Raw genomic sequence first — 9,379 nt, forward strand, 5'->3', positions numbered from 1 at the left:
GGGGTTTCCTACCTCTGCATGTGCATCAGTGGGTGCTGGCTCCTGAATGTTCTGCACCTCAAATCCCTCTGAATTAAAGGAGGAAATCTTTCTGCAGCATCAGAAACAAGCCTGGGCTGTTTCCTTCTGGGGCTGGAAACTTTCAGGAATGTCTCTCCCATCCTCGTTGCAAAATGCTCAAAGAAAGCATGGCATGAATGAGGAGGAGTGGCCTGGGTTCAGCTGGGTGTTTCACTTGTGATATCTCCTGGGAATTTGGCTTTATTGCTCTGTTTTCTTAACCAAACTGCCATGTGATTCTCTCAGAGGACAGCTTTACACAAGCACCTTTATCAGCCAAGCCTGGGACTCAGTACGAAGAGATATCAGTTAATATGATAAGATCTGGTTTCCCTAACCCTGTGTCGATTGGCATCAATTATATCTTTCTCTTTAATTCTGTGGTAAGACTCAGCCATCCCAGCATATTGTTTGGGATCAGTGACAGATGACCTGACCCATCATTTTTGCAGGTCACTTTGTTTATCCCTTAAAAACCTGGCCCAAACAGGAGCTATTTTCCAGTCCCCTGGGAGGACTCAGGACCTGCTCTGTACTTGCTCTCTCAGGAGCTGGTTCAGCAGCTCTAAATGCACAGATACAAGTTATTTGGCTTAGATTATTAAAAACCATCTAATTTTTGTGGCTGCTGTTTAATATCCTCTGTTTCTCTTGGAGTAGAGAGGATTTCATCACCCCTGTCTGATGGAAAGACATCTGGATGCCTTCAGGAGCTGGAGCAGTGATATCTCCACAATGCTCATGACTTCTCACCCCTACTGCTGTTCCTACCAAATTCAGTGAAATAACATAACTGTTAGGTTGAGGATTTCGGATTTCTTTCTACAAGAGCAAGGATACACTTGGAAAGGCACCAGAGTACCCCAAAGCACTGGGTGATTTGTCTGGTGGGGATAAAATTGTTATTTACCACTTAATCTGCAGAGCATCAACTCCAGCTTCCCCTTCTTGGCCGAATCACTGACACTTCCCAGACTGAAGGTGCTATTTGGGTTTTATTTGTGTATTTATTTAATGGGTGTGTAACACTCCAGTGCTGCTTGAAGATCCAGCAGTTTGATCACTGCTTTGCTAAAAAGACAGAAGCCCTTCCCTGCTGGCAGGTGGGAGAGGGTGTAATCCCCCCAGCAAGCCCAGTCTAATGAAGCATAAACCCCAGTTAGCTTCAAGTCCATGAATAGTCCCTTCTGGCACTTCAAGATAAGCTGGTATTTGAACAACTGACTGGTCTGAGCCCCTTGTAAGGAGAACTGAGCCTCTCTGGAAGCTCATTTCCCTGAGTGCTGCACTGCCTTACGAGGGAATTTTGCTCCTTGTGGGAATTCTTACCTCTTTCCTTTCTCTGCTGGCTTTTAGCATCCCTGTAGTATCCTCATCCCTGCAACATCACCATCCCTACATCCCCATCATCCCTGCTGCTGTATCCTCATCCCTGCAAATGCATCTTCATCATCCCTGCATCCTTATCATCCCTGCAGCATCATCCCTGCAACATCATCCTCCCTCCAACTTCATCCCTTCAACTGCATCCTCATCATCCCTGCATCCTCATCATCCCTGCATCCTCATCATCCCTGCAACATCACCAACCCTGTATCCTCATCATCCTTGCAAATGCATCATCATCCCCACAATATCATCATCCCTGCAGCATCATCCCTGGAACATCGTCCCTGCATGCCCATTATCCCTGCAACATCATCATCCCTGCGACTGCATCCCTGAATCCTTATCATCCCTTCATCCTTGTAACATCATCCCTTCATCCTCATCCTTGTAACATCATCCCTGCATCCTCACCATCCCTGCATCTTCATTATCCCTACAACTTCATCCCTGAAACTTCATCATAGCTGCAACATCCTCATCCCTGCAGCATCATCCCTGCATCCTCATCATTCCTGCAGCTTCACCATCCCTGTACCTCATCCCTGCATCCTCATAATCCCTGCCATGTCATCATCCCTTCAGCTTCATCCCTGCATCCCCATCATCCTTGCAACATCACCACCCCTGTATCATCATCCCTGCAGCATCCAGAGTGGATGTCTCCCTCCTCAGCACATGGATCCCATCCTACATATCTCCATCCTCCCTCTCCCTTTGTGGAAAATAGGCTGATCTGGGGACTGAGCTGGGACCAGGCAGGTCCCAGTGCCTTAGGCTGGGCTCTGAGCTGGGACTACAGCTCCTTCCAACCCTTTCCTCCTCACTGGCTGTGAATGAAGCACCCAGCTTCATTCCCACCTCATGGGGGGAGGGGGATGCCTCAATTGCTCTGAAGGCACAGCGTGGATTTTCTGAAAAATGAGAGGGATATAAACAGTTGCATGAAATTTGTAGGAATTCCTGTGTCTTGACAGAGAAGAGCATCTCCCTGTATTAAAATAGGAGTCAGGATGAGTCCCTTGGTGCTGTTGAGTTACTGCTGCAATTCCAGGGGGGTCCAAGAGCTCATCGCTCCAGAGACTGGGACAATTTTCTGGCCCTTTGCTCCATTCCTGCCTCAAAATGGGGTGTTGAGTTTGAGCTCTGTGGGAGCAACTCCACAGTCCAAGCCCTGGGAGTGAGATCAGCCCCAGTACTGGATTTATAAGATCAACCAGTTGCACAATATTGTGTGATGGAGTTGGAACAAACCCAGCTTGACTAAGACAAAAACATGATGAGGAAAACCCACTTCGTGCTAATTATTCTGGATTTGGAACTTTCCATTAGTGAGATAATAGTTAATAACCAGGATCTATTTAGTGAATCTTCTTTTCTATTTTTACCTCACTTTAGACTGTGTGGTATTTAGTCCATTAAAGGATTTTAATTAGCAAGTTTTCGCTTTTCATTCGTGAGAAATGGAGACGTGAATTTGCCTGAGGGGGCCAACGTGCGGCCACTTTACTTTGAAAAAAAATAACCTGTTTCTTGTTTTCCAAAGCATAAAAGTGGGTTTTTTTGCTCTGCCCAACAGATAACAGAAGACGTTTCAAAATTACGACCTCCAGGACTGTGTTGAGAAATAAAACAGCTCCAAGGAAAAGTCAAACATCCTGGACATGGTGACCAACGCTGCTGTGGACCCAACTGTCCTCCCCAGTTAAACCCAGCTCATATTCCGTAAATATATGAATACCTATGGAATATTTGCCATCTTATCCATGTTTTCTAACAAGTGCTTCATGTGGAAGGAAACATCTCTGCAGCCAGAAGATTGTCTCCAACTCATGTGCAATATAACCAGACTGAGCAAAACCAGGGAAAAAGGAGGAGGGGAGGTGGAAATTTGGACATTATTTCAGTCTGGTTTTATTATTATTTTTTAAAAAAATCTCTTGAAAGTTTAAGCCAATAGAAAGGAAACATTAAGCAGAGCTGCTAAAGCTCAGTTGAAGTGTTTTGCTCGGAGTGGGAGGGAGAGAGGGAATCCAGTTGCTCTCACTGTTCCCTGGTGAAGGCCACGGGCTGCTCTCAGCTCTTTCTGAATAATTTCTGTTCCATTTTTCTCCCTTTCCTGTAAATGCCCTTTATAAGTAGTTCTGTGTTGTACCAAAGGCTGTGATTTACTTTAAGTCCTTCTTAAGAAAGTGACGTCTCCAGCAACGCTGAGGAAAACAATGTCAAACAGTCAACAAGTTGTGCCTTGCTTTCAGGATCACTCCATGAAAAACTAAGGAAAAATCAAATTTCCAGAGGTGGAAAAGGTATAAAAACATGAATCCTGGCTGATCATGCCCATGCTTTGTTTCATGAGAGCCTGGGTGCCCTTTTCTGCTCTTCCACAGTATTATTAGATTATTCCCTCGTTTGGGAAGTCCATTCCTCCTTTGCCCGTTGCTGTTTCATTCTGCACACTGAGGTTTTGGGTGACAGGTTTAGAGCTGTGGGTTGCTCTGACCTCACTGCATTTCTTAGAACTGCATGGATCAATATTATCCTGGTGCAGTAGGATAAGTGGTCTGCAAAGGGATAAATCATCTGCAAAGGGATAATTGGAAAGAGTTGATGTCCCTCCTGCTTCTGGCTCCCCCCCTCTCCCTCTCCAGCTTTATCCCACCTCCTGATGCTGCCTCTTCCATCTTGGAGACTAAATCTGCCCAGCACATACTCAGTCAGAGAAGAAAGGAAATACTTGCAACAGTGTTGGATTTAAGGGTGAAAATAATGTTGGTGGGACTCAGATGAGCACAGGAACCTCTGTGTCTGCAGTGCAGTAATTCCCTGGAAATGGTTTGGGAAATGTTAGTTTGGACTGGATGGAACCAAGGGAGTTGGAGCTTCCTCTGAAGAAGGGAATGCTCAAGGGGAGGTAACAGGAGACAAAATTATGTCTGTGGAGCAGACTCTTGAGTTCATGCTGATGTGTCCAAGGACAAGCCATGAGGTTTCTACCAGGTACCTGGAAGGTTCAACAAGGACCACTCTGCCTGGAGGCAGCACCAAAACCTGAATCCTGCCCCCAGCAGAGCTCTTTACCTGCATTTCACACCAAATTCCAGGCAGGGGATGAGGCACATCCACAGGAGGCACCTGTGACATGCTTTGAGGCACAACCTGAGTGGGGATGCACTTAAAAACAAACACCCTAACTGGAAGAAAGGCTCTGAAATGGGAAAACTTTGGAATGTTCATGGCAAAGCAACCCTACTGTCTTCCTCACATGTCTCCTCTCCTTGCAGAAGAGCTTTGAAGACAAACAGGATCCAAGCAGGTTCAGGCTGGGATTGCTCTGGACTTGCAGAAGAAGTCACCTTCCTTTTTGACTGTCTGAGCCCCACATGCAAACTCCAGTTGAAATTCAGGTTGAGAAATTCCCCTAAGGTTGAGAAATGATGCAGTTCTTAAAAGGAATGCATCAACTTTGGTAAAGCTGCATTTATTTTGTTTGTTTTTCTAATCACAGATAATTCCTTGGCTTGAATTCCTGCTCCTGTCACAGCATCCTTGGTGGTGGAGACCTTGCTCATGGGAGAAGGGCTGGGGGGGCCCAAAAACAGGAGTCTCTGGGGGCTATATGTAGGTATAGGGTGAGCAGAATGGGCTGAAATGGCAAGAAAAGAAAGAAAAAGTGATAAACCCAACAGTTTTAGTCAATTTAATGAGTTGGGGGGTGAAGAGCAAATATAGATCTGGCTCTCAGTGGGACATTGCTCCTCTTGCTCTTCCCAGCATGGTACAAACCTTGTGGCCCTGGGGCTGAATGAATGAGAGAGGGCTGGTGCTGCTGGCACTGGGATTTATTGTGGGTGGGCTGGGGAGCAGGAATGCTGTGGGAGCCCATGGAGCAGCTCCCTGAGCTGGGCTGGGGAGCAGGAATTCTGTAAGAGCCCATGGAGCAGGTCCCTGAGCTGGGCTGGGGAGCAGAAATACTGGAAGGGCCCATGGAGCAGCTCCCTGAGCTGGGCTGGGGAGCAGGAATGCTGTAGTAGCCCATGGAGCAGGTCCTTGAGCCCAGGGAGATGAGCTGGGGGTGACAAGGTTCGACAGGAGAATCCCAGAGGTGAAACGACCCACGGGGTGAAATGAATCTGCCTGCACAAATTAGAGCTGATTAGAGCAGTGGCTCTCATTAACTCCAGTTTGGCTGTGCCCTGCCCTGAGGGGCCATGGGGAGAGGGAGCTTCTCCATGGGATCCTCCAGCAAATTTCCATGCTGGCAATTCCCCGTGGATCTGGAAGGGTCTGCGAGCGGATTGGATTTCCTCCCAAGCATCCCTCCCTGTCACTGCAGAGAAGAACTGTCCACCCAGCTTCCTGCACCCCTCCAGCACCAAAATTCATTAATGCTCAGACCATAAAAACTCTGAGACCTAAAAAAAACCCTTAAAGAAAGACCAGGAAAAGTGCCCAATGTTTGGAGGGTGAGGGCTGAGCCTGTTTCCATCACTGGGAACCCCAAATAACCACAGATCTCTCTTCCCAGTCGCCACAGACGGAGCTGCTGGCAGCTGGGGCAGATGGGAGCTGGGTGTTTCTGGGACATGTCACCTCCAAAATTCCTGAGGACCTGCAAAACATATTTGTCTGCAGCCTCCCTGCAGCGTGGTGGGTTTGTAGTGAGATCTTGACCTGCAAAGGAGACTGAACAAAAGCTTCTGCCACTCTGAAATCATGAGAGACTGATCCAAAAACCACTTTTCTACCACGCTGATGGGTTTGGGCTGCAAACAGCCAAAGGCCCCACAAAGGGGGCTTTGCCCACGGAGATAATGACATATTAACAGGGGGAGATTGATTTTCTGGATTGCAACACAGACCTGGATCTTGGGAAGCCCTGGTCCCAAAGGTGTTATATTTAGTTTCTTTTGGAACATGATCTAGTAGCCCTTAAAATGGGGGATAGAATGTATCGGTACTAAACTTATTTTTATTTTTGAGCTTTTTTATGGGGGGGCTGTGTGTCTGTAACATGATTATACCTCGTCTGTTTTCAACAGCCACTTGTTTAAGTGTCTCTGTTATGGCTCAAAAATGTATTTTGATGATTGAAGATGTGGGAAAAACCAGATCCCTTCACACAGTTGGGTTGGTGCGTCCCAACCACCTCACAGACATCTTACACCAATGACAATCTTGCCAAATTCCAACCTTTCCTCCATGTTGTACATACGGGTGTTGCCGTCGCTCCGTCCCGTTGGGTTCCTTTTGCTTGAGCCAACTGGTTGTTGATGTGCTTTTTTCACAGTTATTGAGAGTTTGGTAGCCTTTAACTGTCAGTCCAGTGTATTAATGTGTGTTGCCACCACTCTGACTCCAGCCTTGTGCATTCCAAAGATAACCATCGTAGCAGGGCAGCCGCATGGAAATGTCACTGGGAGCGGAGGGCTGGATTTGGCAGGGGAAGGCAAATTAAAAATGTATCCAGCCGATTAAAAAAACCAAAAAAAGGAGCGATTTAATGATGGCTGACATCAAGAGAAGATCCAAAAAATAGCGTGCTTTGATTCCCATAATCATCCGAAGGCAGGCAGCTCATCTTTATTCATAGTCCTTCAAAGCCCTGCTCCCAGACGAGAGCATCTCGGAGCTGTCGTGCCTTGGACGTGCTCTTTAGACTCAGAACAGACAGATATTTCTCCTCTGTGCCCAACACAGCGAAAGGCTGAGCACCAACCCTTTCCCCATTTAATTTTAGAGCTCTGCTGTTGGCTCCATCCTGCTGGAGAGGCAGGAAAAGCTGATCTGGGGAGCGGGGCTGGTGTAGGGTCATGAAAAGCAGCTTGTTTTTAATGCCTTGTTTTAAGCTGTTTTAAGAAGGCAGCAAAATTAGAAAGGGAAAGATCTGAAAGAGTGTTTAAGGGCACTAAGGAAGGCTCTGGGGACACAGCACAGGGATGGGCCTTAGAGGAGTGGCTGGAACAGGCTGTCAGAGGCAATGAGGAAATAACTGTGAGGCTGCTTTGCCCTGATAGATCTGGGGGGAAAAGTCAGGATTTGGTGAGGCCCTGGCACAGGTTGCACCAAGAAGCTCTGGCTGCCCCATCCCTGGAAGTGTTCAAGGCCAAGCTGGATGGACCTTGAAGCAACCTGGTCTAATGGAAAATGCCCCTGCCCATGGCAGAGGGTAGAACAAGGTGGGATTTAAGGCTCCTTCCAACACAAAACTAGTCTGGGATTCTATTAAGTTAAGATTCTGTGGTTCCTGCAGTCCCATCCCAGACTCCAGCCTCTTTCCACACGTGCTGGCAACCCCCCCCCACAGGACTGACATCTCAGAAAACACCCTAGACCACATTGGAAGTTTCATTCCCACACACACTTGGGTGTTTTCTGAGACAGGTGTTCAAATGCTGTTATTGCTACTGAATCCTTTTAAAATTAAGGGATTTCTGAGATACAGTGCTCCTCACTCTCCTGCTTTTCTTTTCATTGCACAGAGTCAGCTGGAAGGCACAGAGTCATCCCTCAACATGAGGTTAAAGTCCTGTAGCAGCCCTGGTTGAATTAAATTACACATTTCTAATCCCAGTATTTTCATCCACCAGCCTCTGATACAGGTATATTATGTTTCTTTTTCCCATTTTTTCTGCTTTCTCCAAGATTACACCATCAGCTTTTAAAGGGAATGGCCTGAGATACCTCTGACAGTGCCTGGTGTTGTCCATAACACATCAGCTCTGACCATTGCAAGGCTGGGCACTGATGCTGGTTTTAAGTCCATTTAAGTCCATCCTGTTCCAGAGGATGATTTTGGAGCAGAACAATTTACCTGGCAATGCTCAAGTCATTGATAGAGCTGGAATTGTGAGTCAAGTGGTATTAAGGGGAAATGGAGTCAGGAAGTGCCTGAAATACAATCTGGTTTTAATACCAGACGATGTGTTTGCTGCCACGTTCCTTAGGCTGCTGTTGATGTTCTGGAATTGGACTTTGTTGTCCAAATTGCTCGGGTTTTGCAGGAAAATCCCCCTCTCTGCTGAGAGTCAGGTCTTCTCATGTTGGAATTTAGAATTTTTCAAGAGAACAGGCTCTTAATTCATCACCTGAGACCCCAAAACATGGCAAAAGGTCGCATCGACCTCCAGCACAGCAGCAGCTCGTGTTTCTTAATTTCCCATCCTATTTTCATGGAATCTTCCTGGGATGGAGATGGCTGGATATAATTTTGACTTTGCTTTCCCTCCTTCACATGTGCAACTGGGTAATGCTGAGATGCTTTCCATGCCTGTCTCAACTGGACATACACTGGGTGTATTAACGGTGAAATATTGTGAAATTCAGTGTATGGGACTGAAAAACGAAACTCTTCACTAAATCCTGACTAATCTGGTGCCACAGGAACAATGCAATTTGGGACTGGAGGTGTTAAACGCAGTCTTGTTACTCTGAGTTAATTTTAAACTCTGGTTTTGCCAGTGAGCTGTGTTCCAATAGTTTAAAACTTGGGTTTTTTTGATACCAGTCTGATGCTAAACCAAGCTGCTGCCTCCTGTTGTCCTGGTGACTCCACCGTGGTGTGGACCTTGTGTTCAGTTACCAGTAAAAAATGTGATTTTTTTGGTTTTTTTGGTCGTGTGGATTTTTTTACCTGATGTTGAATTTATTTTTTTAATGGTTTTTTTTTCTCATTAGAACTTGAAACTGTTATTTCATACACAAACTTCAATAAAATGGCTGAAACACAGTGTTTGAGACTGAAGTGGGGTGAAGGGAAGATATTGGGGCTGGGAAGGATGGTAGGAGGATGAGGTTTGAGGTGCATCCGCTGGATGAACTAATTTTTCAGGGTGAAATAACCTGACATTGAATGCCATTCCTAGGAGTAGAATTTACTGTGTGAGACAAAGAAAATCTGGGGGTAAAATCTGCACATTTCCAGCATCCCAAG

At 46.3% G+C, this 9,379-nt stretch overlaps 1 long non-coding RNA gene across 1 annotated transcript; it reads left to right on the plus strand.

Moving 5' to 3' along the window:
* Positions 1-3,932: 3,932 nt before the first annotated feature.
* Positions 3,933-9,175, plus strand: LOC113957878. Its single transcript, XR_003531318.1, has 2 exons — positions 3,933-5,390; positions 5,493-9,175. It is a non-coding gene; the product is annotated as an uncharacterized LOC113957878 (long non-coding RNA).
* Positions 9,176-9,379: the final 204 nt, after the last annotated feature.

This window comes from Corapipo altera, unplaced genomic scaffold (assembly GCF_003945725.1).
Source record: "Corapipo altera isolate COAL_440 unplaced genomic scaffold, ASM394572v1 202, whole genome shotgun sequence".
In the NCBI taxonomy this organism is placed as follows: Eukaryota; Metazoa; Chordata; class Aves; order Passeriformes; family Pipridae; genus Corapipo; species Corapipo altera.